This window comes from Panthera onca, chromosome B4, assembly GCF_046562875.1.
Source record: "Panthera onca isolate mPanOnc1 chromosome B4, mPanOnc1 haplotype 2, whole genome shotgun sequence".
NCBI lineage: Eukaryota > Metazoa > Chordata > Mammalia > Carnivora > Felidae > Panthera > Panthera onca.
In genome coordinates this window covers 130,773,066-130,800,588 of record NC_138345.1, presented here as the reverse complement: position 1 = coordinate 130,800,588, position 27,523 = coordinate 130,773,066, and the positions used below count along the sequence as shown (strand labels likewise).

At 62.7% G+C, this 27,523-nt stretch overlaps 1 long non-coding RNA gene across 2 annotated transcripts in view; it reads left to right on the top strand.

The window, feature by feature from the left end:
* The first annotated feature begins 298 nt into the window (after positions 1–298).
* The window catches only part of LOC132695227 (uncharacterized), a 46,825-nt gene continuing 19,600 nt past the window's right edge, over positions 299–27,523 (top strand). Inside the window, exons 1-2 of one of the 2 annotated variants that reach the window (XR_013556648.2) lie at positions 299–759; positions 9,006–9,172. This is a non-coding gene — a long non-coding RNA (uncharacterized LOC132695227). Of the gene's footprint in view, positions 760–7,179; positions 7,348–9,005; positions 9,173–27,523 lie in introns of those variants that run through there. The other variant, XR_013556649.2, reaches the window with a different exon arrangement.

The following is a 27,523-nucleotide window of genomic DNA, read 5'->3' as shown; positions in this document are numbered from 1 at the left end:
GTCCGCCGGCGGAGGGGGAGTCGGGGCCGCGGGCGCCCTCGGGATGGCGCTGGGGGGCGCTGCGCACCTCGGGCGGTCCGCCCCGCGGCAAGTTTGCCTCCAGCTGTTGCATGCGCTGGCCAAGGCGGCGGCGGGACCCGGCGCCGGCGGGGTGAGCGGGGCCCGGGGGCCCGGGCGGGGCCGGGGGCCGGGGGCGCGCCGGGCAGGGGCCGGGCGCGGGGGGGGGGGGGGGGGGGCCTCCGTGGTCCGCGCGGCCGCCGCCGCCTCCCGGGGCGCTGCAGCTGCGGCGTTGGAGCCGGGCGCGTCCCCCGCCCCGCGGCCGTGTGTCTGTGCGTGTGCGTGTGTCCGTGGAAGGATCCAGCCGGGAGAGGGGGCGGGCGGGGTCTCGCTGCGGAAAGGCCTGCGGAGGGCGCCGGGCGCCGGGGCGGGCCAGGGCGGACGGACAGACTGCCGGCCGCGGCCCCTGACGCACGCTGCGCCCCGGCCCCCTCCCGGGCGGCGGGCCCCGCCGAGGCAGAGGCGCGGCGACGGGGAGGCGGGGGTGGCGGTGTCTGCGCGCACACGCCGGCTCGCAGACACACACACACACAAACACACACACACAGACACGCACACGCACACGCGGGCCACGCCACAGACACACGACACGCACCGAGCCCCGGCCGGGCGCCGCGCACACTCGCACCCGCGCGCAGGCCCCGCAGCCGCCGCCGCCGCCGCCGGAAGCGGCGCTCGGCCCGGATCCCGGCTGGGCTGGAGGTGAGTGAATCCCTCCGGATCCGAGCGCCCGCGGCCGCCGGAGGCGGTGGGAGTGAGGGCTGGGACCGGAGGGCACCCTTCCTCCGCCGGTGGGGGTGGGGCTTGCTGGGGGGGGGGGGGAACCACAGCAGGGGGAGGATGAGACCGGGAAAGCCACCCCCAGGGGCTCCCGGGTCTGGGGATCGCCGTGAGACATCCCCCCGCCCCCCCCCCCCCCGGGGGACCACCCTGTGCGGGCGAACTGGTGGTGGTGGACGGAGACGGGGTGGGAGGACGCGGAGGACGGTCGGTGAGGTGAGCATCTTTGGGGGGTGGTGCAGAGGCTTGATGGTGGACGGCTGTACCAGTCAGTGCCACACGGCACCTCTCTGCCTCCATCCTCGCGAATCGGGGACCCTAGCCCCCCTCTCTTACGGAGCGCCGCCGGGGTCGAGGGCTTCGTCTTCGCAGCCGGTAAGGGGGGTTGGATTGGCGCTGCTCCAGGGGGAGGGGGACAGGGTGGGGCTTTACCCCCTTTACCCGCAGGAGGGCGGTGGATTTGGTAAGAGGACCAGGTTCGGGGAGTGGGGGTCCCCTGGGTGGGTGGGGACCCTTGCAAAAGCTTTGCCCCCTGTCTCCGCGGTGCTGGCGTGGGTCAAGCAGGGAGAGCAGGGAGCTGCCCCGGGGAAGCAGCAGAAATCGGCGTAGACTGCGCTCTGGCAGGGCTGGGGCCACTGCCGGGCTGCGTGTGTTTGTGAGTGTGTGTGTGTGTGTGTGTGTGTGTGTGTGTGTGTGCGTGTGTGGACTCCAGCAACTGGCAGAAGATGGGGGCAGGGGGGTGGGTGTGTTGGCTGGTGGGGCGGTGTGTGCACGTGGGGAGGGTGCTGCGTGCCCACAGGGCTGTGTGCAGGGATGGACCCTGCTCTGTCTGCACACGCGCGCGCGCACACACACACACACACACACACACACACTGTCCATAGCCCCAGCAGGATTTTCTTGGAATGTCTGGAGGGCGCAGGCTGGCGTGTGTGTGTGTGTGTGTGTGTGTGTGTGTGCGCGCACTCGGGAAGCGTGTGTCCAGGACAGGAGCGGCCACGGTGTGTCAGGCGTGCCCAAGGAGACAGACGAAAGACGGATGGTGCATCTGGCCCTCGGCTTAGCTCAGGAGGATCGTGGTACTTGAGGGCACTTTCTGTAGCTTTGTCCTGTGCCCCTTCCATCCCCCCCCTCCCCCCCCAACTCCTCCTGCCTCAGTGGCTACCTCTGGCGGGCACTGCCTCTTCCCCCTGCCGGGACACAGGTGTTGGACTGAGAGTGTGTGTGTGTGTGTGTGTGTGTGTGTGTGTGTGTGTGTCCGGGGTGCGGCTGTCGCTGTCAGCAGGCCAGGTTGTTGGAGGAGGAAAGCTGGGGGGGGTGAGGAGGGGGGCTGCTAGCAACACCTGGAAGAATGTGGTGGCAGCTGCCAGCCCCTGGGCTGCCTGGTTTAGTTACTGAGGGACATTTTCATGTGGGGAGCCGCATCTTGGGGGGGGGGGTGCTGGGAGGATTTGCTTGTGGACGTGTGTGTGCATGGCTCACGCACCTGGTCCCGTGGCCTGTGGGCACCTGTGGGACATGCTGCGTCTAGGCCATCCGTAGGGCATGTGGGCCTGCACATGTGTGCAAATACGTGGGATTCCTACGAGGAATGTGCACACACACAAACGCGCACACACACACACACACACACACACACGCACTGTCTGTAGGCGTCTGTCCGGAGTGAGCCGTGACCCTGGAGCTGGGTGCGTGGGCGAGGTCCCCTGGGCCATCTGCCCCTGGGCAGGAACAAAGAGGAGTGATCGAAGGGGGGGTGTCAGGTAGAAGTGTGTGTGACGTCAGCACGGGCCTGTGGGTGTGACGTCAGTTCCAGGCTGCCAGTGACGTCACTGGGACAGCAGCATGAGGGGTCACCCCCGGCAGCCGGACTGTGTCATGTCAGCGGGAGGGTGTGTGGCTGAATGTGGTTATGTCCCTTGTGTTGTAGGGGGGGTGACAAGGGGAGGGGGAAAGAGTCTCTGAGTGAGCGGTCCCTTCCCAGGTGGCCCAAGTGGGTGTGGGGCCCCCTTTCCTTAAGGCGCCCTCCCCTCACAGAGGCATTGCCTCTCCCCCCCCCCCGCCATTTCATATGGGGCGCCTCTTCCCCTGTCCCCGCAGGCCCTGTTCTCCGTCAGCCCCGGCCAGGTCACAGAGCCAGGGTGTGTGTGTGCAAATGCATGTGACAACACAGCCAGGGGGACAGCGCCTGCTACTTCCAGGCCCATGGGGCTGCTCTGTGTTTTCTGATTTAGGCATTCCTGTCGCCCCTCTGGGCCTCAGTTTCTCATCTGTCACCTGGGGCGGGGGTGGCTAGAAAGGTAAGGGGTGCCACAGGACACCGGTGGGCCTCTGGGGGGCGGGGGCCTGGCACAGGGTGGGGGCTCGGCACACCAAGTCCCCTGGCCTCCCGCTCCGCCAGCTCGGGGCCGGTGCTCCTGTCTCCGTTCAAGTCTAACTTCGTAGAGAACTTCTTTTTCTCTCCTTGGATCCTCATGGCAGTCCTGTGGGGCTGGCAGGCCGGCTGCTCTCGTGTGGACACTTGACAGATGACAGATGAGCACACGGAGGCCTGAAGGGGAGAGTAAGCTGGCTGGTGATTGAGTCCTTGGCGAGAGTTTGCCCCCATCTCGCTACTCCAGCTCCGCAGGTGCAGGTGCAGGGAGACAGGCTGGGGCGGCAGGTCCCTTCCCGCGGGGCGCTCTCATCCTTTATGGAGGGACAGGGAGCTCTGCGCAGTGGGGGTGGCGAATGCCCCGGGGCCGAGGGGTCCCCTTGTAGAGGCTGCTTCTGGATTCCTAGTCCGGTCTTGATTGTTCTACCTGAGATAGGCAGGGTGACAGAAATGGGTGCTTCTGGCCGAGCCGTTCTGAGCCTGCTCCAGTACGCGCCATGCCCGCTCCCCGGTGTGACTTCCCTGTCCCCTGAAGTCTGCAGCCTGCCTGCTCTGGAAGCAGAACTGGTTCCAGTGACACCTCCGCTGAGCGCTGAGTGGCTGTGTGTGACACGGGGGTCAGCCGCTCTCTCCCTGCGCCTGCCAGGCGGTGGCTGCCGTCTCGCAGGCTCAGTGCGCGAGCGTGAGAGTGTGGCGTCCGCGCGCAGGGCCAGGAGGTGCCCATCGCCGTTACCCTCGCCCGTGCTGGCTACGGTGCCCCCCACCTCCCGGGCCCAGGCCCATCCTCTGCCCGCACCCCGCAGTCTGCCGGGCAGAGCAGAAAGCCAGGGAGCAGGATTGCCTGAAAGCTGCAGCCTCCTTCCTTAGCGAGTCAGGCCTCTTCAGGGACAGCATTAATAGTCCAGAAGGTTAACTCAATCCTCTGCCTCCCGCTGTCCTGGTCCAATCCCCTATTAAATTAACCTTCTCGTGGCTCAATTAGCACCTGGGGCAGAGTCACTGCCATTATTTCCGGGCAGCCCTTATTAGTCCGAGGTGTCCGGGGGGGGGGGGGGGGTTGGAATAATAGAGCCCCTCCCCCCTCTGCTCTGCAGACAGTCCCCCAGGAAGGCCCCAGAGAGGCCCTGAGGGGGCAGAAAGGGTCTGGGGTCTCAGGCCCGGTCCACAAGCCTCCCGTGCTCCTCCCCTCAGGGTGGGTGACCTGTGACATCCCGAAGCCAGCAGCGTGCCTCTTGTTCTCCCCCCATGGCCTCGGCCGCGGTCCCCCTCGACCCCTGTGTCTCCCTCCGTCTCACTTGTGGAACGAGTAGGGGCCCGGGGGCCAAATTCTGCCTCTTTTTAACAGTGTGTGTCTTGGGCAAGTAGCTTCCCTTCCAGAAGGCCCTGCTTCCTCGATATAAAGTGGGGATAATGATACCGGTTTCCTAACTTTTCCAGCGTGGTTACATAAGCGAATGTCAAGTGTGGAGCATTGTGTCTGGCACATAGTAGGTGTCGATTAGATGAGTTCCCTCCCCCTTCCCATCTGTCTTCCTTATTCATTCCTGGTTCTCTGGAGTGGGTCCTGGGCTGTGTATGTGTGTGTGTGTGTGTGTGTGTGTGTGTGTGTATGTGTGTGTGTGTGTGTGTATCCTTCTCTCTCCTTTCAGCTTCCACGTTCACCCCCTGAAATACATAGAAACTGTTTCTGGAGCTGGGCCGGGGATGGGGGGGAGCGGTGCCCGCAGAAGTATGAGAAGGGCCTGAGAGCTGCCTGCGCCCCACCCCCTCCCCCCAGCTGGGATGTGCAGAGGGGCTGGGAGGGGGCAGGGCGCATCTTGGTGTGTGCACATCCCTGTGCACGGATGTGCCTCTGAGTGTGACGCGGCATGTGCATGTGCACACGGGTCCCCACCTCTCCCAGGGGAAAGTGGGGAACAGCTCTGAGGGCCTCCCGACCAGGTTGCTCTGGGCGCAGCCCCAAGACTCAGGCCTGATTCATTTTCCTTCCTTGGCCTTGTCTTTGTCCTCTCCACAGTTCTCTTTGGATGGGGGAGAGACATGGGGTCAGCATGGCCCATCTTCCCTGCTTCCTGCGCTTCTCATTACCTGGTGTGTGTGTGTGTGTGTGTGTGTGCGCGCGCATGCGGGGCGTTCGTGGTTCTGCGCGTTTAGCTAGTTCTTGTCTGTCTCCTACTGTGTTGTCAGGTCCACACAGGGGGAGACTTGTAGGCCCTCAAAAATTACTTGTGGAACAGTTCCTCTTATCGACACGCTATTGAGGTTGGACTGTGCATTTTGCATTCAGCGCACGCGCGCGCACGCGCACACACACACACACACACACACACACGCACAAGCATACCTGACTCAGGGATAGCTGCTGGGTCTGGGGCTCAGGCAGGAGCCTACAGAGATGAGTTTCCTTCCCGGACGAGAGAGGGGACGCGTGGGGCATCAGCCTGCGCACAGTAGGGCTTGTGTGCCAGGCGTTTCTTGGGTGTCTGTGACCCTCCCCCGAGGGGGCTGGCACTACAGGCTTGAAGGTCAGGTGCTCCCGCAGCCTGGGAGGCGGGAGGGGAAGAGGCTGGAGCCTCTTCTGCTCAGGGCGGTGCAGGATCCCCGGGATAGCGCACCTGCTATGTGCCAGGCACGGGGCAAAACACGGTCTATTATCTTGTTTAATTTTGGCCGGAGGATTGTGAAAGAGGTCCAGCCGGCCTCTGGGTGGGGGCAGGCCAGGTGGAGAGACCACGGGAGCCGAGGTCTGGAGGTCGGAAAGCCTGGAGTGGAGTTTGGGAAGATGAGTCTGGAATGTAGTTTGAGAATCAAATTACACAGGACCGCAAACTTTAGGCTAAGAAAGGGAGCCTTACCCGGTTGGTCCGGGAGTGCCTTTGTTAAAATGCAGAATCTTGGGCCGCTGCGGGGGAGATTTTGATTCAGTAGGGTCCATGGGGGGGGGGAGGGAGGGCCCGGGGAACCTGCCTCGTGAGTGTGCTTCCAGGATATTAATTCACCCACGTTTGCCGGTTGGAAGGCGGCTGAGGGGGCTGCGTCTTCCAGACTCTTCCCACTCACCCTGGGGAGGCAACAAAGCCATCTGCATTTTTTCAAGGAGCCTGAGCTCAGAGAAGGGTGGCCGCTTCTCTGCAGCAAGGCCAGGCCAGTACTGACTAACGATTGCCATGTGCCCTGACTGCTGCTCTGAGCTTGTCCAGTGGCCCTCGTTCAATCCTCAGAACGACCCTCGGCAGCGCTCCTGTTGCACACATGAGGAAACGGAGGCAGAGTCCGCGGTCCCGGGTTCGAGGCCGCCTCGCTGGTAAAGGCGTGACAGTGCGGCTGGGGATGAAGTGAGACTGGAGAGGGCCTGCCCGGCGTCCCGGACGGGCGATGCCCTCCCTCTCCCTTCCTTTGGTTTCGGAGGCGGGGTGGGGGTGGGGGCGCGGGTGGAGCTCAGCCTTTGGTCGTGCAGAGGTCAGAGGCAGGCGGGCGGGCGTGCGGGTGGGAGCAGAGAAGCCAGAGGAGGGCGAAAGCCTGGCTGCGTAGCTGCGGGCCCAGGCCGGTCATCCGGTGGGCGCCCTGGCCGAGGCAGGTCCGGATCTGGCTGGCGGCGGGGTGTGCCCATCCCCGGGGGGCGCGTCCGGGGCGCAGCCCCCCGCGGGGCACCTGTTCCGTGGCGGGGCGGGCGGGGTGGCCGGGAGCGCGCGCACGGAGCCCCCGCCCCCCCTCCCCCCGGGGCCGCCCGCTCTCCCGCCCGCGCCGCCTCCCGCTGCCCGCAGCCCGCCCGGTTTCTGCCTTACTTCCCTGTGCTTAGAATTTGCAGCCGCATCCCTTGACGCTCGCAGCCAATTTCACGGCCTCTGGGCTCGGCACGGCGTGCGGATCGTAAACCCGCGGGCTCCGGGCAGGGGCTGGCGGCAGGTCTCGTGCGGGCGTTGGGGGGGGGGGGGGGTGGCGCGCGGGAGCCGGGACCCAGCGATGTGTGGGCCGGGGGCGGGGGGGGGGGGTGTCAGGTGGGCGTGGATGGAATGGGGGCGTCGCCGAGAAGTGCCCTGGGCGTGCAGCGCGGGTGTGCAGGCGGGGCCGGTGCGCGCTGGCATCGGGGGAGGTGTTTCTGGGCGCGCCTGGGTCCTGGTGCGTTGCGTTGGCCGGTGAGTCCGGGTAGGGGCCCCTGTGCCCGTGGGCATGTTTGTCCGGGTGTGTATGGTGAAGCCTGCTGTGTGAGTGCGGGGCTGTCCCCGGTGAAGGGGGAGGGCCGTGCATTCCCAGAGGTGTGTCGGGGGTGGGTATCGCCGCAGCGGCCCCAGGCGTGGGGGCACCCGTGTGGGTCTGCGTGTCGGGGTGGGCACCCCTATATCCGGGTCTGTGCGCACCCGCGGGTCTGAGGGAATGTGCAACTCTGGTGCCTTAGTTGCTGTCTGGCTGTCCTGTGGATGCTGGTGCGTGTGCGAGGGGACGGGGTGCCATCCCCTTTCTACTGGGCTCAGGGTCGAGTGAGAGGGAAGTATCTCCCCCCCCCCCCCACCCCTACCCCCACCCCCGGGGACCTGGGCCTGGGAGCCCTTTCCAGAAGCCAGCTGGTGCGTCCTTGTTCTCTGCCTTTGAGTGGGGGCGACCGAGTTGAGGCAGCGCGGGGCCCGCGTGTGTTTCTGGGCTGTGGCGCCAGCTGCCAGCGCTGGGTGGGTCTGCGTATGTTTATGAATGGCAGTCTCGAGGGGGGGGGGCAAGGTGTGAGCCCCTGCCTGTGCCGGAGGACTGGAAGTGCCATCTGGGCTGCTGGGGGTGGGGGGTGGGGGGCCAGACAGGGAGGGGGGCCCCGGAGGAAGAGAATGAGCGCACGTGTGTGCACGTGCGCCCACAGAGGGAGGAAGGTTGGGTCGAGGCTCGTCTGTCTGGAAGCCTGTGCGTCTGCGCAGGTGGAGGTCAGGCAGGTACGTTACTCTTGGGGCGTGTGAGTGCCTATTGGCAGGGCACAGGCTGGGGGCGCCCTGGGGGGAAGGGCGTGTTCCAGTCTGGGCTGGGAGTTGTGAATGAAAACTGTGAGGCCGGGGCAGGGGGTGGGTGGGGGCGCTCGCTCCCTGCAGCGGAGGGGATGGGGCTCAGGCTGCAGAAGGAGTAGGCTGTGTTGATGTTGGGGTGACCGGCGGGAGGGTGGTGTGGTTGCACACGTGAGGAGGGAGGGTGTGTGTGTGTGGGGGGGGGCGGGCACCGGGCAGCAGGCAGTGGGAGGGGGTGGGGGCCAGCCCCACCTGGCTGTGCTGTGTGTGTGTCCATGACGAGTGGGGCGTCTGGCTGGGACTGTGGCTTGGGAAGAGTCTCCAGGCTCTGGGGCCCTGCAGGGAGGCGGGGACACGGGCTGGGGTTGGGTGGGGTGGTGGGAGGGGGGGGGGTCCCTTCGGCTCCCAGAAGAATCTTCGCATCTGTTGCTTGCCCCTCCTGTCCAGGAGCCACGGAGGGATTGAAAGATGTCCTGTGGCCCCTGGCCCCTTCCGTCCCCTTCCCTCCCAACCCGAGGGGATAGGATGGGGACCCAGCCTTCCATTTCTCTCGCTCCGTCATCTTTCTGTCCCCGTCTCCCAGCCTCCCTCTCCCTCCATCCCTCCCTTCTCTCTGCCTCCTCCCTCTCTCTCACACTGATATTCATTTGTGGTATATTCGGTTGCCATGGGAAACCTAAGAAAGAAGTGAGTGTACCCTTCAAGACTTCAGCATTTTCCCTCCTCCCTCCCTCCTGCTGCCCCCCTCCCCCTCCTTCTCTCCTCCTCTCCTCTCCCTCCCTCCCCTTTCTCCCCCTCGCTTCCTCTCGCAGAAGGAGAGGACCCGGGTGAGAAGCTGCTGTCGCCTGGACCGGGACCCGGGACCCGAGACTCCATTGCTACTGCTGCTGTGGCCACCGCTGCCGTGGGGACTTCCCTGAGACCAGGCCAGGGATAGAGCCTCGCTGGCCGGAGGGACCCCCTTTGCCCGCAGACATCGGTAAGGACAGGGTCCTTCTGACCGTGTGCCAGCGCGTGGCTGTGTGTGAGCAGGGCGCGGGTGACCCGCCATCGCGAACCGTGATGTGGTCCGGCCTGTCTCCTGTTTGTCCCCTCCTGCCCTGCCCGGCTCCCGCCCCCGGCCGTGGGCACCCCCACCCGCCCCTCCCCAGCTTCCCTTCCACGGGGCCTGGGAGGCAGCTGGCGGAGCCGCAGGCCTTTGGGGGGGCCGGGACAGGTCCACCGTGGAGGGTGGGAGGAAGCCCCACCCCTGCCCCTTCGCCCAACTGAGAGGCCAGGCCGGGCCCGCCTGCACCCTGGCAGGACAGGGGAATCTGTGCGAGGGCTGGGCTGGGGGCCAGCTTCCAGGGGTAAGAGAACGTGGTCTCTTCTCCCTCCGGTGGGGGGGCCTTCCCACTGTCGAGAGGGGCAGAGCGAGGGGCCTGGAGTGAGCCGGGAGCGGAGAAACGCGGGGCAGAATCAATCCCGGGCCTGATCCAGCGTCTGGGATTTTGGAGGCGGCAGGGAGAGCAGTCAGACAGTAGGAGGCCGCAGGCAGGCAGGCAGGCAGGCCAGCAGGCAGGAGCTGCTCCGTCTAGGCTGGGGCTGGTGGCCGCCCTGGAGAGGAGAGGCTGTCACTGTCACCGCGGCTGTGTTGGTGGTGGCCACGTGGAGAGAGCTGTGGTCCGGGCGGTGCTGAGTGATGGTGGTTGCCTTGGCGAGGGAGCCGCCTCTGTGGCATTGTGGTCTCCATGGAGAGAGGAGGAGACAGAGGGAGGAGGCTGGCTGTCTGGGCACGGTGTTGGTGGTTGCTAAGGAGAGGGAGATGCCGTCTCTAGGACGGGGTGGTCCCCACGTGGAGGGGCCGTGGCCGCCGAGGTGTTGCGGGCCCTGGGGACGGGCCCCGCGATGGGTGCTCTGGAGGGGCCCGGCGGGGAGAGAGCGGGGTGGTGGGGGCTCCCTGGGGGACGGTGGGGGTGCGGCGAGGGAAGGGCTGCTGCCGTGGACTTGGGCCGAAGCGGGGTTCTTCGCGGGGGAGCCAAGCGCAGTGGGGGGGGGGTCTGAAGGGTGCCCTTCCCTTCTGTGGCTCACCCTGCCTGTCCGTGTGGCCCGCCTGGAGACCCCCTCTCTCGCCTGTTCTTCCCCCCCACTTCTGTGGCCACGTTCTCCCGCCTCTGTCTTCCTCGAGCCTTCTTCCTCCCCTGGGCCTTTGAGCATACACATCCGTCATCCGGATGCGTGTTCCCTCCTTGTCCCCCAGTGACTTTGTCCCCACCGGTCACGTTTGCCGTGCTCTGGGATACCGGGCATTGCTACCTGCCTTTCAGGTATCAGATAGGGCAAGTAACTTGCCCAAGGTCACACAGCAGGTGTGTGCTGGGGCTGGGATTTGACCCCCCCGCCCCGGGCACCTGTGTCCCCAGACGTCCAGCTCACTAGACCTGACTCCTCCCCTGGGAACCTGTCCCTCCGTGAATACCTCGCCCACGGTTGTCTCTCTTCCCTCAGACCCCGGGGATTCCTCCGAAGCAAACCTTTCACTTAAATAGTTGGAGTCGGAAGCGGCATGGAACAGCAGAGTCCTGGGTCTGCCTCCTGACTCTGGCACCCGCAGCCGAATGGTCCCGTGCCTCAGTTTCCCTCTCTGTAAACCGGAGGTGGTGCGCGCGCATCTTGGGATTGGTGCTGCTTGGGGGTAACGTAGGTGACGCCCCGGAGTGGTTCGCGGCACACAGTAGACCCTCAGGAAGTGTTAACCACCACCGTCGTCATAACGTCTTTTAAAAATGATCTAAAAACGATTTTCTGACGTGCCCGGCAAGGACAGAGGTGGCTTCTCACCGGAGACCTGCCTCCCTGTGCCCTTCGCCATGGCCCTCGAGTGGCGGAGACGATGAGTGGACGTGGTGGGGGCTGGAGAGGAGAAGTGCCCCCTGACACTCACGCAGCACCTTGGTTGCTGAGCCAGCCCGGGACCAGGTGCGGCTCCCTGTCCTGTGCTACCTGCCCGTGTTTGCCCCAGGGGCCTGTGTGCGCGCTCATCTGAGTCCCCTGCCTCCTGGCTTCCTTCACAGGGCGCGGATGTCCTGAGCCTGCTCAGCCAGCCCCGGCCTGGGGCACAGCGTCTCAGGCGAGCTGTGGCCGGTGTGGTCGCGTCCCGGGAAGAGCAGATTCAGGGACAGTCTTTCCCGCCACCAGGGGACAGGCCAGGCAGCGGAGGGAGAAGGATGTCCAAAGAGGGACATTTGGGGGATCTGGAGGGCGACGGACGGGATGACTGTCTGAGTGGCAAAGACCCGAGTTCAGGTCCTCTGCCACTTTCGAGGTGGGTGGCCCTGGGCACCTTTCTTGCCCTGTGGGGCCTCAGCTCTCTCCTTCGGAACCCGTCAGCCCTTCTTTGCAGTGCAGGTGACCCGCGGGGAGCGGGGAGAGGGCGTGGAGGCACCGACGACCCCAGTTCCTCCCAATAGACTTTCTAACGGTCAGAGCGGTCTCGTCCCCAGAGGGGAGAGGCAGCGAGCGCTCCGCAACCAGTGAGGCCGCAGGAGGCTGGCAGGACAGAGGGTCTGGGATCACCGGACCTCGGTGCACATCCCCACGTTGCCATTTATGGGCCGTGGGGTCTCGGGAGCCTCAATTTCCCCACCTGCACGATGGGAGGAATAAAAAGGAATTCAGATGTGTGGGAGAGACGGGCTCCCCTGGAATCTGCACAGCAGGCCGTTTCCAGAAGAGGGAAACGAGGCCCAAAGGTCTCGCGGGGTTTATAGCGGCCACACCAACGGCTGCTCTTTCCTGAGCTTCTGCTCTGTGCTCCTTGCTTCCCCTGGGCTCCCGGTCTTACTGAGTTCCTCGGCCTTTGCGCTTGGCTGTTCTTTTTGCAGGAGTTGCCGTTCCTTCTGGGCTCACTGCTGCCCTCCGGGCTGGGTACAGGGCTGTCTCTTCCGGTTCAGTGTCGCCCCCCGCCCCTCCCTTGGGAGGCCCTCCCTGACCACTCTGTTTGTGGCTCTGGGCTTCTTCCCTCTTTTGGTTTCCTTTAGCCCCTAATACAACCAGATGCTAATTTGCTTATTTGTCTATTTATTATCTACCCTTCCTCTCCCCCGTGGTGTCAGCTCACGAGGGCAGGGGCTTTTTCTGTCTTGTTCCCTGCGTTATCCCAAGGGCCTTGAATGGGGCCTGGCACAAAGTATATGTTCAATAAATACGTGGTGAATGCCCAGACGGGTAACCCTGCAGCCACCCTCGGATGCCTGTCTTGTCATTCCCATTTTCCCCCCAAGGAAAGTGAGGCTGGGGACGCCTGGTAAACCAGCTGTGGATACAGAGTAGGTGTAGATCTGACCCCGGATCGGGCTGACTCCAGGTCAAGTGTTTTATCTGCTACCTTGCTGGGGGCCTGACCTTTCAAGCTAGAGAGTGTGGGCTTTGCTCTGAATGCAGAGGCAAAAAAAAAAAAAAAAAAAAAAGAAAGAAAAAATCACAGAAAGGCTGTTATGTAGGGAAGGCTCCTGCCGTAAGGAAGAGTTTTGGTAGCAGCCCGGATTGTCCAAAGCAATCAGGTCGGGTCAGCTGCTCACCAGCTGCGTGACCTTAGGCGAATTACTTAACCGCTCTGTGTCTCAGTTTACTTGCCTGTAAAGTGGGGATGATACGTTGGCTGAGCTAGGCAGGCTTCTGGGATGCTGGGGGCTTTGAGCTGCGATTTGCAGGCTTGACTCCAAGGGCCTCTCCCCAGGGTAGAAAAACAGCCTCTGTTCTATCACCCCAGTCCTGGGAGGCCTCACTGCTCATGCATGAGGGATCTGAGCTTTTGACTTCTGAATAGGAGACATTTAAGGTGCTTGGAAAAGGCCATTTTTCTGCCCTGATGGCCTGGGATCCCCCCCCCCGCCCGTCCCCCCCCCCCCCAGAAAAAAGAGGAAACCAAAGAAAGAAGGAAACTGGTTTTCTTCAAGCACTTACTATTCGCCAGGGATGTTCTGTCTGTATCCCTACTCACAGCCACAGCCCAGGCGGAGATGATTATGCCCATTTTACAGATGACCTAACTCAGGTTTGGGGAAGTTCTCCATAGGGTGCGGAGCAGGGGTTTGGACCTCGGCGCAGAGGCTCCTGCCTGCGCTGTATCAGCTCAGGGGAGGGATGATGGAGGTGCTTGGAGTTGATCTGCTCTAGGGTTACCCGGGGGTGTGGGCTGTTGACCCTAGCCCCACCAGGATGGAGCTTTGAGAGCCCTGGCCCCCGATTTTGGAGGCAGGACCTCAAGGGGCTGTGGCGTGAACAGCCTGCTCTCCCCAGCCAGGCTGCCCCCGCCCCCCCAGCCCCCTGCTGGCAATGACAGTAGCCCAGGGAATAGATCTGGCCTTGTGTGCTGTCCCAGTGGCTCGCTCAAGACCCCATTTGTTTGGGGAGGAGAAAGGGGGGTCTGTGGTACCCAACAGAGGTGGGATTCATAGACAGGGCCCGGGGGAGGGGAGTGGGCTGCCTGGTACGGGCCAGGCCTGGAGGGGGGCCAGGAGGGAGAGAGAGGAGGAGGGGTCCCGCCTGTACCATTGGGGCAGAGTCTTCTACTCTGGGTGGGGTTCTGCGTGGGTGGAGGTGCGGGAAGAGGGAGGTGGGAGTCTTACCCTCATTACTTCCTCGTCTGTAGGAAGGAGAGTGTCGTGGCCCTGTCCTCAGGGAGTCCCTAGTCTTAGAGGAGAAGAGAGACTATGCCATCGGTCCCCCGTCTGGAGGTGATAGAGCCTTAACTCCCGGGAGCCCTAGTCTGAGGGTAGAGGTTCAATCTGCTTTATGAGTGTTGGAGTAAAGAACAGTCCCTCTGAGTGGAGGCCCCCTGAGATCTGGGAAGACTTCTTGGAAGAGGCAGTCCGTAGGGATGGGTAAGGGGTGAGATTTAGGGCAGGGGCGACTGGAGGGCCCTGTTCTGTGGTTGGAAACGAGGCAAAGTGCGTTGGATTCCGATTCGAGTGGTCACGTGTACCCGAGTCTCTCTCTCTCCGTGTACTCGTCTGCGAAATGGGGACATCGCCTGTGGACGCTGCTGGGCTCCTACAGGGGATGGAACGAGACAGGGTTGCAGAGAGGAGTGTCTGCACCCACTAGGCCCGTAGGGCTGCGGGGGGCCTGCACGGTTGGTAAGGCCTGACCGGAAGCTGCTGAAAATCCCGCCCCCACCCCCCGACCCCCTGCCTCTACACGGGGTCACACACGGCTCGGCCAGCCTCGCTTCTGAGCTGTGGAGCAGAGCCAGGGGCCATAGCTCTCCTTCCTGCCTCTGACTTGCCGTGTGACCCTGGCCAATCCCACACCCTCTCTGGGCCTCAGGCTGAGACCCAGCCCCTCTTCTTGAGAATACCATCTGAAGTCTGTGGGGAGACGCAGACCTTCACCTCCCCACTCAGGGCTGGGCTTTAAAGGGTGAAGGTGGGAGCTCTCCAAGGATCCTGAGCATCCTGGGAAGAGATGGGCCTCGGGGGGGGGGGGGGGTTGGCAGTGGAGAGCGGGTACCCCAGATGATGGCGACCTGGGGGCTCTTGGGCTAAGCAGAGACTTGAGCAAGGAGGCCTTTCTTGCTTCTGCCAGTCACTCTGGGGTGTTGGCTTGGGGTCAGTGGGTCAGAGCAGAGAAACTCCTGGGGCTGTAGGATGGGGTGACACAGGCTCCTGGGTGGCTCAGTCGGCTGAGCGGCCGACTTGGGCTCAGGTCGCAATCTCGCGGTCCATGAGTTCAAGCCCCGCGTCGGGCTCTGTGCTGACAGCTCGGAGCCTGGAGCCTGCTTCGGATTCTGTGTCTCCCTCTCTCTCTGCCCCTCTCCTGCTCCCTCCCTCTCCCTCTCCCTCTCTCTCTCAAATATACATAAACATTAAAGAAAATTTAATAAAAAAGATGGGGTGACACAGTGGTCAAGCGTGTGGGCCGAGGCCTGGGTTCAACTCCCGATTTTACCGTAACAAGTTGCTACATTTCTGTAAAATGGGAATAAAAATAGTCCCTGCCTCCGAGGATTGGTCCTCGAAAGTGCTCAGCGCTGCTCCTGAAATACAGAGGGCTCAAGAAATGCTAACTAACTCTACTTGCTGGGGGGGGGCTCCTGGCGGCAGGTGCTGGTAGACAGGTCAGAGGCCATTCCAGCCACCGCCTCTCAGGCTGTTGGGGACCCGCTGTGGCCTGAGGCCTCCCGGGGTGCTGGGTTGGGAAATGGGGGGCGTGCCTGCCGGTCCGGCCCCTCCCACGCTCCCCAGTACCTGACGGACACGATGTGGAAACTGCTGAGTTCTGGAGTAGGCGGTATGGGGGTTCAGGGGGAGCTCTGGGGAAGAGGAACGGGGCTGTCCTCAGGCCTGGGGAGAGGTGGGAGCGGGGCCTCCGCAGGGGATCAGGCCCTCGGAGCGCTGGAGGGTCAGAGCCGGCAGGGTCTCCTTGGCCCGCACTCACGGGCGGGCTGATGCCCAGAGAGGCACAGGCCCAAGGTCACTGGGCGGTGAGAGGCCGGGCTGGGGCTAGAACCCGCGTCCTGCGGCTGTCAACCTGGGTACTTTCACCTTCCGTGGCCCCTGGGCCAGCCTGAAGCGGCTGCTTCTGAGCCGATCACCCCAGGGCCTGAATGGAGCTTTCTTGGCTCTGCGTCTGGCTCACTCCTTCGGTGTCTCCCTGGCTCCTGCCCGTCTCCCGTCTCTCCTCTCTGCCCATCTCCGTGGCGGCCTTCGTGTCCCTTCCTCGGGCCGCACAAGGGGGAGGTGGATGGCCGGCTGCAAGCTGGGCATGCGCGTGTGTGCACTGGGTTGATTTTTGTGCGTTTGTGGCCCGTTGGAGAGCGTACGCGTAAGGGAAGGTGTGCGTGTATACTCCCTCTTTCTCACTACAGAACTGACACGTGCCGTCTGTGTATAAAACAGAACGACGACGAGCTGGGGCCCCCTCCCCATCCCGGGTCGGGCCCTGGCCCGTGTGTCTGGGCACCCGCAAACACATGTGCCCCTTCTGTCTCACCCGTGTGGGGTTTGCCTCGCCGCCTCTGCCCCTTCGCCCTGGGCATCTCCCCTCGGGGGCACGGTGGGGGGCCTGGTCCTGATCTGCCTTGGCACGCGGTCCCCTTGCACGGCCCTTTCCCAGCTGTGGGTGGCTGGGTTGGTTGCACGTTTTCCACTCTCAACAACAGTCTGCGTGACTTCAGATATTGGCAGCCGTGACCCGGGCGGGCTGCCCTGTGATGCGGGTGGGCTCGTTAGCGGGGCTCTGCTCCTGAGGTTGAGTGTGGATGTCTGGGTTCCCCTTGCAGCTGTTGGCTGAGGGTTTGGGGGAGGACCCCCATCCTGGACGGGACTCCCAGGGGCTCCCGGGGACCTGGGGAGGGGCGGAGCTGGGGGCCCAGGAGGCGCCGGGCTGTCCCTGGGGCAGAATGGGGGGATTGCAATGCTGTAGCGGGTTCGCTGTCCTTTAGTATTCCCTGCCTGCTGTGTCCCAGGACCAGCAGCCTCAGGCCCTCAGCACCTGGCTGCTCAGGGCCCCTTGGTGGCCATAGGCACGCCCGGGCCTTCTGGAGCTGGGGGGGTGGGGCAGGGAAGGTGGTACAAGGACCGGCTCCCAGCCTGTGCTCTCACCTCTGCCTCCCTCGAGCCTCTCCTTCCCTCCTGAGCCAGGGTCAGTCCCGGGACTTCTTCGTTCTCTTGGCCCAGGTGGAGATACCTCGGGGCTGTAGGGAGAAAGTACTGGGCAAGGAGTCCTCAGCTCTACCCCTTGTCCTCTGGGCGGTGTGGGGGGGGGGGACCCGATTCTCAGGCTGTCCACAGAATCAAAGGGAATCATGTCTCCCTTTCATTTAACAACACCCAAGTAAAGCTTACCGAGCGCCAGATGCTGTTCTAAGAACTTTACGGAAGTGAAATCCTCACCACAATCCAACAAAGTGTCATTATCCCCATCTTACAGATGGAGAAACTGAGGTGCAGAGAGGTCAAGGATCCCGCCCACGGTCACGTAGCAAGTCAGTGGTGAGACTAGAATTTGAACCTGGGCCGTCTGGCTCCCGGGGCCCCACCGCCTAACCACCTTGCTGTGTTGAGCTCTCTCTCTCTCTTTTTTGTGTGTGTGTATTTTTAATTTTTTAAATTGACATCCACATTAGTTAGCATCTAGCACAACAGTGATTTCAGGAGTAGGTTCCTTAATGCCCCTTACCCAGTTAGCCCATCCCCTCGAGCCCTTGATAGCCTGCAGAGAGCAGTGCTCCGGCCAGCCTGGTCCCCTGGTCGGAGCCTTGAGGGCGGTCCAGGGAGGTGGTCTGGCAGTTTGGGATCAGGCCAGATCGGAGTGCCTAGCTCATCGCTTACCGAGCAGGTCACTTGGCGTAGCTGATCCCGTTTCCCTGCGTGTCGGACAGGCTAACGGTACTTACTCGGCAGGGCTGTCGTGAGAATTCGGGGCAGTGAGGTACAGGGGGCGCTGGGTACACCGTGGGCACCCGGGACGTGGCGGCCAGCTGCGGGGGCTCCGTGGCAAGGCGAGAGGGAGGCAGTTTAAGGGGTGGCCTGTGCCGGGAGAGGGGAATGTGCACCCTTGGGAGCCTTGACTGGGGAGAGGATGGGCCTCGGGGCGCACGGCGGCCCCTCTCATCACTGGGTGCACACCTGTCCATCCGGTGTGTCCATCATCCTTCTGGACGCAGAGCTGGGACAGTCCGCTCTGTGTGTGTGCGTGTGTGTCGGGGTGGGGGGCATACCGCCACCCCTGATGTCACACGCGTACGCGCATATGCACACCCACGATGGGGACACAACCGAGAACCCTCACTTGCGAGGGCCGGATGAACCTTGGAGACCCCCTCACCCTGCTGCCTCATTGTTGTAGATGGGGAAACTGAAGCCCAGAAAGGGCAAGGGATTTGCACAGGGGCCCATAGGGAGTTGCGCCGATCTAAAGTTGCCTTACCGGGCAGGACCTTTCCCTAAGATACGCAGTGACAAGCCCTGCCTTCAGTAGCCCGCCATGGCCCCACTGGCCCATCCCCCTCTGGGGTCAGCGCGTTCGGGATGCTTTTCTCCATCCCGCGCTGTTGATTGGACCAGTGGAAGCCCTGCGGACAGAAACCTTGTCTGTCTGCTCATAGATGAGCCTGTGTGCCCAGCACGGAGCTTGGTGCGTGCATAGTAGGTGCTGGTGTAGAAGGTGGTCAGTAAGCCTTTGTTGAATAAGTGACCTTAGCAATCAGCCCCTCCTGGTCTCTCACGGCAAAGTCTGAATTTCAGAGGGAAGGGGACTTGCCCAGGGTAGAGCAGGGAATTGAACCCAGACGTCCTGGCTCCCGGTCCCGGGCCCTCTCGTTTCGTGCACTCATGTACACATGTAACGCACACACACACACACACACACACACACACACGCCACGCGCTCACTCTGTGCCATGATCCAAAAGCCTCACTCTGATCATTGCTCAATTTTCTAGCTTAAAAGTATCCATCTGTCCATCCCTCTGCCAAAGCCGTGGGCTGGACACCTAATGGGATGCCTGTTCTGGGACCTCCCCCAAGTCTGTGACTGTCCCCAGGATGGGGCAGGAGTCCCGGAATGGGGCTGTGGGAGGGTAGGGCCTGCCCAAGGGACACTGCCCCAGGCGCATTCCCTGCAGCGTCCCCTCCTTCTGGCCACGTCCACCGAGCCCCACACTGAAATCACTGCTCAGGTGTTCCGGTCCCTTCCATTTCTGGGCCATCTCAGGCTTTTGGGGGAAGGGGGTATCATTCCTAGCGACCAGCCTCCCCCGCCTCCCCCAGGAAGCCTGCCCTAATGCCCAGGAGGATGGTGATTAGCACGAGGCAGGCTGATTAGCTCAGAAATTAAGTCTTTGTTTCCCTAGCTCCCCAGTTTCCCTAATTGAGCAGATGCGGGGGGGGGGGGGGGAGGGGAGGGGCTGCCAAGTTGGTCACGGGGCTGGGTGGGGGCCCCTGTGGCTGTGTGCCAGATGCAGGAGGTGGTGGGAGTGATGGGTGGGGGTGGGCACGGGGAGGGGCACGATCGGGGCACAGTTGGGAGGGGCGGGTTGAGGAACACCGGGGTGGGGGTTGCACGCGGGGCCAGTCCGCAGGCTGCAGCCCTCTGGGGATACGCTTGCTTGGCTCGGGGAGGGCATCCCTTCCGGGACCCCAGCGGAGGGCTTGTGGGCAATCGTTCTTTCCTTCAGGTCCTCACATCCAATCAGTAATCATCACTGCTGTCATTTATTGAGCACCTGCTGCGGGCGGTCCCTGGGCTGAACACCTTTTGGGTATCTCCTTGTTCAGTCCTCAGACAATGGTGCCGGCATAGGACCCCTCATGTTTTAGGGCAGGGACCTAAGGCTCAGAGAGGTGACGTGACTCGTCCAAGGTCATACAGCTCCAAGAGCCGTTTGGGCTGGGGAGGGGGGTTCCTGTCATCAGATGGCGGCCAGCCCAGGTCCTGGATGCTGGGGTGAGCGAGACCTTTGTCTTTTTCCTTTCTTGCCTGGAGGTCATTGCATGCACTTTCTCAGGTTGTTGGGAGGGACGTTGACAACAACCGTGACAGTGACCTGACCGCGCGTGATGATTTATTTAGCGCTTGCTGTGCGCCAGGCAGGTGACAGACGCCCCCAACCATCCCATGAGCCAGGGGCAGATACCCTCTTTTTTTTTTTTTTTTTAAGTGGGTAAAATGTTTTATTTATTTTTGAGAGAAAGAGGGCGGGGGAGGGGGCGGAGAGAGAGGGAGACACAGAACGCGAAGCAGGCTCCAGGCTCCGAGCTGTCAGCTCAGAGCCCCGTGCGGGGCTCGAACCCATGGACCGTGAGATCGTGACCTGAGTGGAAGTCGGATGCTTAACCGACTGAGCCACCCAGGCGCCCCAGGGCCCTTCCTCCTTGATCGGCGCTCCTTGTGGTCTATAACACACGTAAGGGGCGCGGCTCACGCTAGGTGCTCAATCAAGCTTAGTGTCCAGCCCTCCTCCCTGAAGGAGCAGGCTCCTTGAGATCCTGCACCTCTGGGGGCCCCCGGGGGGAGGCCTTCCTCATAACAACCTGTGGGAGAGGGTTACTTTTATTTCCATTTTACAGATGGGGAAGTTGAGGCTTGCTCAGGAAACGACTCGCCCAGCATCTCACAGCTGGTGAGGTATGGCCACCTGCTGAGTGGACATGGCCCTTGGTGGGTCCCTCTCGCCCCTGAAACTTCTTCCATCTTGGATTCCTGTTGCGTCCTGACCCATGTGTTCCTTCTCCGAGGCTCTCTGTTCTGGGGTGGACACTACCAGCCTTCAGCTGCGCCCCCCACCCCCCCCCCGACCCTGGGAGTCATCCCGGAACACCAGGCTCAGCCTCTTGTCCTTGTCCTAAAGGCGACGTGTCGGTCATGGAGCACTGCCCTCACATCCTCCCATCTCCTGGTCACCCGGCCACCATTGAAGCAGCCCCTCAAAGGCTGCTGCCTCCACTCCTGCCCTTTCCGTTCATCCTGCACCCTTCCATTGGCGGGACTCCCTAGCATGTCACTGGCTCCCCACTCTCCCTGGGCCAAGATTCAGAATCCTTACCCTGGTTTCTGAGACCTGCAGGGACTTGCCTCGGGGCACCCTCTCCTCTCACGTGCCGCGATCGGGTCCTCCTGGCCTCTTTCCAATTCCTCACGCTGCCTCCCCGCCCCCCCCCCCCCCCCCCCCAGTACTGCGGAGATGGTTCCATCACCAGGATCTCCCTCCGAAAAGCCTCCCTTGATCCCAGGATGGCGAGGTCTCCGGGTACACGGGGAGTGGTTTTGCCCATTTTGCAGATGGGGAAGCTGAGGCTCAGAAAGCGAAGCTGGCGTCTGGCCCCAAGTCTCTCTCGTGGTGGAACCGGTGTTGTCGGTGTGCGCAGGTGTGTGCGCTCGTGCTCACGCCGCAGGGGGCTGGGATGAGCCGCCCCCTTGGGAGAAGGGGTCTGGGATGGTCTCCAGGGGCCGAGCCTGCCTCTTCGTTTGCAGGGTGGGGAATGCTACGTGGGAACGTGGGGCGGCGCTTCAGGCCCTCACCAGCCCCCGCCCCCCAGAGCCTCCCAGCTCCTCCCAGTAATCTCCCCTTCTCTTCAAAACAAACACCCGCGAGCCCAAACCTCCCATCCAGCCAAGGCACAGATGGAGTCGGAATTAATTAGTCCGGTTGCCAGGGCAACTGGACCCAGGTCCCAGCCTTCTTCTCTCGGCCCGCCCCCCACCCCCGCCGGGCCCCGCCCCCGCCTTTCCTGGCCCCGCCCCTCACGCCCAAGGCCCCACCTTCGCCCCCTGCTACAGCTGGGGGTGCCTTGGGGACTTTTCCAAAATCGGGAGGCGGTGGCTGGGGATGTCCCAGAGCTGGGTTCGAGTCTTCCCTCGGCCGCCCTCGGCTTGGTGGCATCTTAGGCAAGACCTGCCAAGCCGGGAGCCACGCTTTGTTCGGTAGGAATGGACGATGGCTGCACCTGTCTGGGGAGGGGCATCGAGGGGGCCGTTTGAGACTGGTGAGAGAGGACCTGAACTTGAGATCCCGTCGAGACTAGGCGTGCGTCGGCAGGTATGCATGCCGCGATGGGGACTCTTAGGGGCAGCCAACCTCTGTGGTCCCCAACAGTTATGGGGCTGCCTCCCAGGTCACAGGCTCCGGACTCCTTTGTCCTCGTCCGTCCTGACCTTGTTCCTCTCATCCTCTGAGCCTCATCCGGGCACCTGTATCCAGGTTTGGGTTCTCCATCTTTGCTCATTGGTCTGCCCGTCAGTGCACCTGCTGTTTCTTCCTGGGCAGCCTTGGGCAAATTATTTAGCTTCTCTGTGCTTCTGCTTCCTTGTCTGAAAAAAAAAATGGGCATAATAGCACCCATCTAGCAGATTCTGCACCCACCTGGCCCCCGGCATGGTGTCTAGTCTTTGGTAGCTACTCGATTGTTCCTTGTGCCGCTATTGGATGCAGGCCAGGGGGTGCCCAGTGAGAGGGACTCGGGAAGACAGAGGGGACGGAAACCCCCACCGCCCTCTCGGGGAAGTTGAGGCGCAGGCCGAGATGGCCGCATTGGTGCGTGTTGAGGGCTCCCACCCCACCGTCTTCTCTCAGAACGGCTCACTGTGTCAGAGTCAGCCATGCTGCCGGTGGGGAAATCAAGGCCCGGAGAGGGTAGCTGGTGCAAGAGGGGTCTGGCCTCTCTGGTCTGGGCACTGTGTTTTGGGTCTCCCTGGCTGGTGCCGGCTGGAGGGCGGCACGAGACAGGTCTTGGAAGGCCAGTCTCCCTTTGGGTTCGCCGTAGGAAATCCATTCCTCCTCGTGCTGGGGCCTCAGTTTCCATTTCTGTGAGACGGGGGATCATGGGGATGTAGCTGGTGGCAACTCTGGCTGAAGCGGGTTGGGGCCACGGCTTGTTATGCCTTGTGCCCACAGAAGAGGGGCTAGTGTGGACAGACGAGCTGCGGTTTCTGGCCCAGACCGTTCCTGGAGGGGCACTCAAGGTGGAGGATAGAGGGACCCTGAGGGGAACAGGCCAGCTCTAGCCCCATCCCCTGTCCTTGGAGCCTCTGATGCTGGGCTCTGCTGGGGTGTGGCACGTAGGAGTGCCACCCTGGCTTGGCATACCCACGGCCAGGTTGGGATGAGGCTCGGGGGCCGGCCTTGGCTCCTGTTCCGTCACCCACCTGGTGCCGAACACTCCGAGCTCACCGAGGCCAGGCCCGTCTCTCCTGCCACCTGGCTAATGGGCCCATTTGCTGCATCGTGTGCCAGGGAGGCGCCTCTCAAGCTGGCACAGTGGGGCAGGGGGTCAGGAGAGAAAACAGGCTCGGACTGACGACTGGGCTTCTCCTTGGCGCCACAGCGCCTCCCTCGGGGACTGTGGGCACCTGGCGGGCCCTCCGTGAGCCGTTTCTTCTGTTATCCGGGCCTGATGATGAGCTCAGAGCACCAGTTGGAAAAAGCTTTTGCGAGGCATGGGGGGGGGGGGGGGGCTGGTGGCAAACTCAGGTGCCCACAGGGGCCAGATCACTTAAAGTTTTCGAATCCGGTCTGAGTGAGGCAATAGGGTGGGGTGGGGCCTGCGGGGAAACGCGCCAGCCCTCAGGCTCTGCCTGATGGTATCCGACTCCGATTTTTAATCAACCAACGGGGGGCGGGGGGGGGGGGCAACAAAACTGATCTGTCGGCTGCCTTTGGAGCTGCCAGCTTGCCCCAGAAGGCAGACTCTACAAATGGATTAACTGGGGGGTATTTAACTCTTCTTTACATAATAACAAGGGCTAACATTTAGCGAGGGCTTGTTCTGTGCCGGGAGCGAACTAAGCACTTTACCGGGATTATCTGGTTTGATTCTTACACCAACCCCAAGGCGGTCAGGGTGCTATTGCATTGCGTACTTGATAGATGAGGCAATTACACCAGAGAGGTGAAACCAGAGCCCAAGGTCACACAGCTGCGGGGGGGCTGGGGGGCGGGGGAGAGGGGTGCGGGATCCCCTGGGCCTTCGGATTCCTTCCGTGGAGGTTTTCTCCTTCTAGCCCGGAGGGTGGAGGGAAGAAAGGGCGAGACCCGCTTGGCTGGGAAACACCCGGATCCGGATCCGCAGCTTTGGTTTCTCTCGCAGGGAGAGGCTGGGGGAGGGAGGAGACGCAAAATTAAACAAACGGAGGGTGTCGCGGAGCTGAGGAAGAATAACTTGTTTTTTATGAGCTTGTTAACATTTGTGAAGTTAAGTAAGCAGAAACGTATGCCCTTCATTTGCATGCATCAGAGGGAGGGCTGCTGGGGGCCCAGCGTAGTTACCCGGAAACCTCACGCTTCCCAGGGCAGCTGCCCGCCCCCCCCCCCGCCCGCCCCCCCTGCCCCCTGGCTCATACTGACGGAGGGTTTGTTTTGGCTGTTGGTGGGGATTTCTCCGGATCCAGCGGTGGCCATAGGCTGATGGCCCACTGTGTGCTTTGTACCAGGCCCCTGAGACCCGTGGCTGTCCTTGCTGTGCCTGAGAGCCGCTGACCTGGCTGCTGTCACAGCAGCTTGGCCCTTAGTTCAGAGGCTGGATGTTCTAGACGCTATTCCCAGCCTCCGCTGGGGCCTCGGGAGGTTCCGAAGGCCCAGAGACCACGAGTTTTGCTGCCCGATGTCAGTGATGACATCGGCTTGCGGGGTGGCTTGCCCTATTTGCTGGCTGCCCTGGCTCTTTGGGGACCCTTGATTGCCCACAGACCTGAGGGCTAGATCCTTCCTCTGGGAGCCCTGACTGGACACCCCGACCTGGCCTTGGCCACCTTGTCCTGCAGCCCCCTGGCTCCCCCACGCCCCCCCCCCCCCACCTTGCAATGACTGGTCCCCTGTAACTACTACTCTCTTCCAGCTGTGAGATTCCTTAGGGCAGCGATTCGGGTGTTCTGATCACCGTGGGTGCCTCGTGCCTGCCCCAGGGCTTGAGAAATGGTAATGAAAGGAATGAGTGGATGAAATCTAGGACCTCAGCCTCGGTCTTCACTCTTTCTGAATTAGAAGTCCCTTCTAGGTGTGTGGTGATTTTACGGTCTTAAAAGCACTTTGGGGGATGCCTGGGTGACTCCGTCGGTCAAGCGACCGACTCTTGGTTTCGGCTCAGGTCAGGATCTCAGGGTCATGGGATCGAGCCCCGCGTTGGGCTTCGTGCTGGGTGCGGAGCCTGCTTAAGATTCTCTGCCTCTCTCTCCGTCCCTCTCCCCTGCTTGTGCTCAAGCGCTCTCTCTCACTCTCTCTCTAAAATAAATAAACTAACAAACACTTTCAGGCCAGTGCCCTCATTTGATCTCTGCCTTTTGATCTCCCTGCAAAGAAGACAAGTTACAGACGGGGGAACCAAGGCCCAGGTGGAGGTGTGCGGACTGGAATCCAGCCCTCACTCATTCATTTGTTCATTCAAGGAAACTTCTGAACTCCCGCTCTGGGCTGGGCCCTGGGGGTCTTGGGAAGAACAAGGTGGGATTCTGCCCTCCAGGGACTCAGGGGCAGGTAGAGCAGGTGTGGGAGGGAGCTGAGGAATGGAGGGGGGCAGGAGGGGGCGTGTCACTGCACCTCTGTAGGCCCCAGACTGTCTCTCGTCTAACGGGTGACAGCTAAGAGGCTTGCAGCCTCTTCCGGTTCTGATGGGCTGAGATTCGCGGCAGTTCACTGGGGTTGTCGCCAGGCACCTGCTAAGAGCCCTTAAGACCTCAGGACTGCCTGTCTCCCAGCCCCGTCCATGCAGCCCGTGCCTGTCCGGGAGGCTGAGGGGCCCTGTGGGCACGTGTGTCTGGGCCTCCGGGGCTGGAGGAAGTATATCCGCACTGTTGTCCCCGGGCCTGTGACAATGGGGTGGCTGCCTGCACACTGTGGGGGTCTGCCTTTGGACAGAAGGTGATGTCCGACTGGACCTAAAGGCAGGGGTGCGGGAAGGGAGCTAAGGGGCCGGAGGGCAGGTGGGGTGGGCGTAGATTTGTGAGGGGGGGTGGTCAGCTGCGGTGAATGAGGTTATTCCATTTCGGGGGGGGGGTCTCCCTGGGGTGGGGGGGCTGCCGCTGCAGAGGATGGGGATCGACTGCCCTGCCTTCCTTTCTCACCTTCTCCCTGCGGCCCCCGCCCCCCCCCCCTTTCCCAGAGACCTGCTGGGTGGGCTGGGGACACAGAGGACTTGGCCTTCGGAGGCAGCGGGGAGCCTGGCTTCGGACATGCGTCTCCTCCCCTCTGTGTGCCTCGGTTTCTCTGTCTGCACCTTGGCAATGGCGCTGGGTCACGCCCGTCTCCCGGGGATTTAGTGAGGGTTCAATCAGCTGAGTGCCACAGGCGAGGGATTCGTCAAGTGCCTCCAGGTGCCCTCACCCTCCCGTGCACCGAGCAGGAGCCAGGCACCTTGGAAGGTGGGACCGGAGCCTGGCCAGCGAGGACAGAGGTGAAGAAATGAGGTCGGGAAGGCTGTGGATTTTATTCTGACCTGCCGGGAGTCAGCAGACAGGTGAGGGTGGCAGTTGGGAGGGAGGCGACAGACGGCCCCTGGAGTGAGTAGTTCAGGTGTGCGACTGGAGGCTGTTGGAGGTGGGGAGACGGGGGCAGGTCGGCCCCGGTCGTTGTTGGCCCGTGAACTTGTTCCCTCTGCTTCCTGGAGCTCAGGGAAGGTACAGGAGGGGAGTGCGTTGATTCAGCAGACGGTTCGCAAGCATCTGCTATGAGCCAGGCATGGTGCAAGGTGCTGAGGGTCTGGGGGTGGATGACCTCAAAGTCAAGGGGGGGAAGGCGGACTAGGGTGAGTGATGCCCCGGTGGGCTGGAGGGCTTCCTGTAGGAGGTGGCCTTGAGTGCTGCCCGAGTGTAGCATTCATAAGGTAGGGGTGAGGCAGAAGGGGTCGTGGGAGTTTCAAGGGGAAAGGCCGAGAGGTGTGAGAAAGACTCCGTGAGTTCAGAGGAGGGAGAGGAGCTCATGTACTAGGACCTGGGGTTTGGGAAGGGGGAGCCGGGAGTCTGGGGAGGAGGCAGGGCTCGTGAGCTCCTTCCGGGCCAGGAGAAGGAGCCTGGGCCGCGTCTTCCAGCAGCAAGGAGCATGCTGGGCACTTGGAAACAGGGCTGTGTGGGTGATGTGTTGCAGGGCAGAACACAGGGCGGGAAGAGCTAAGGAACGGGGGAGGGGACTTCTCGGCAGTGCCGTTCTGGGTGGTGGGATCAAGGCTGGAGGGGGGACCCGGGGAGGAGCCAAGGGGGCCGGGTGCACGGGCACGTGTGTGCGTGCGCGGGGCCTGTGCGTGTACGCGCGCACATGCAGCGGGCAGTGGTTTGCTCCGACAGCGTCCCCGCTGCAGGATGGCGTCCCGGGGCAGATTTGCCAAGACAGGGCCAAGCCAGATCGCGAGGGGTCTTTGAATGCTGGAATGAGGAAGGACTCGGGAGGCCTCAGCCTCAGAGGCTCCTGGGCAGGGCGGTGACCTCCCGGCCTGCTTATGCTTCAGGATGTTTCCTCTGGCAGCCGGGCAGAGGATGGGCCGGGGCAGGGGAGTCTGGGCGGACCCATCGGGAGATTGCACCCGTCTGGGGAACTTTCCCGGGCGGTGTGGCAAGCCATGGCGAGGGCGGGGGGGGGGCGCCTGGCATAGGGAGGGCTCAGTGGAACTGGCGGCATTTGATCAGGGCTGTAGAGGGCGAAAGAGGGGGGACGTGAGGAGCACCAACCCTCCCCCCGTGAGGCTTTCTCTCCCCCCAGCGCCCGTTTCCCGCCCCCCCCCCCCCCCAAGCTCCACACTTAAATAGCTGCTTGGCTTGGGGCGGCTCCTTTGAACCCAGTACCTCTACTTCCTTGTCTGTAAAATGGGGAAACGGTTAGCACCTGCCTCTGTGGAGTCCTTGCGAGGATTAGGTGAGCTAATCC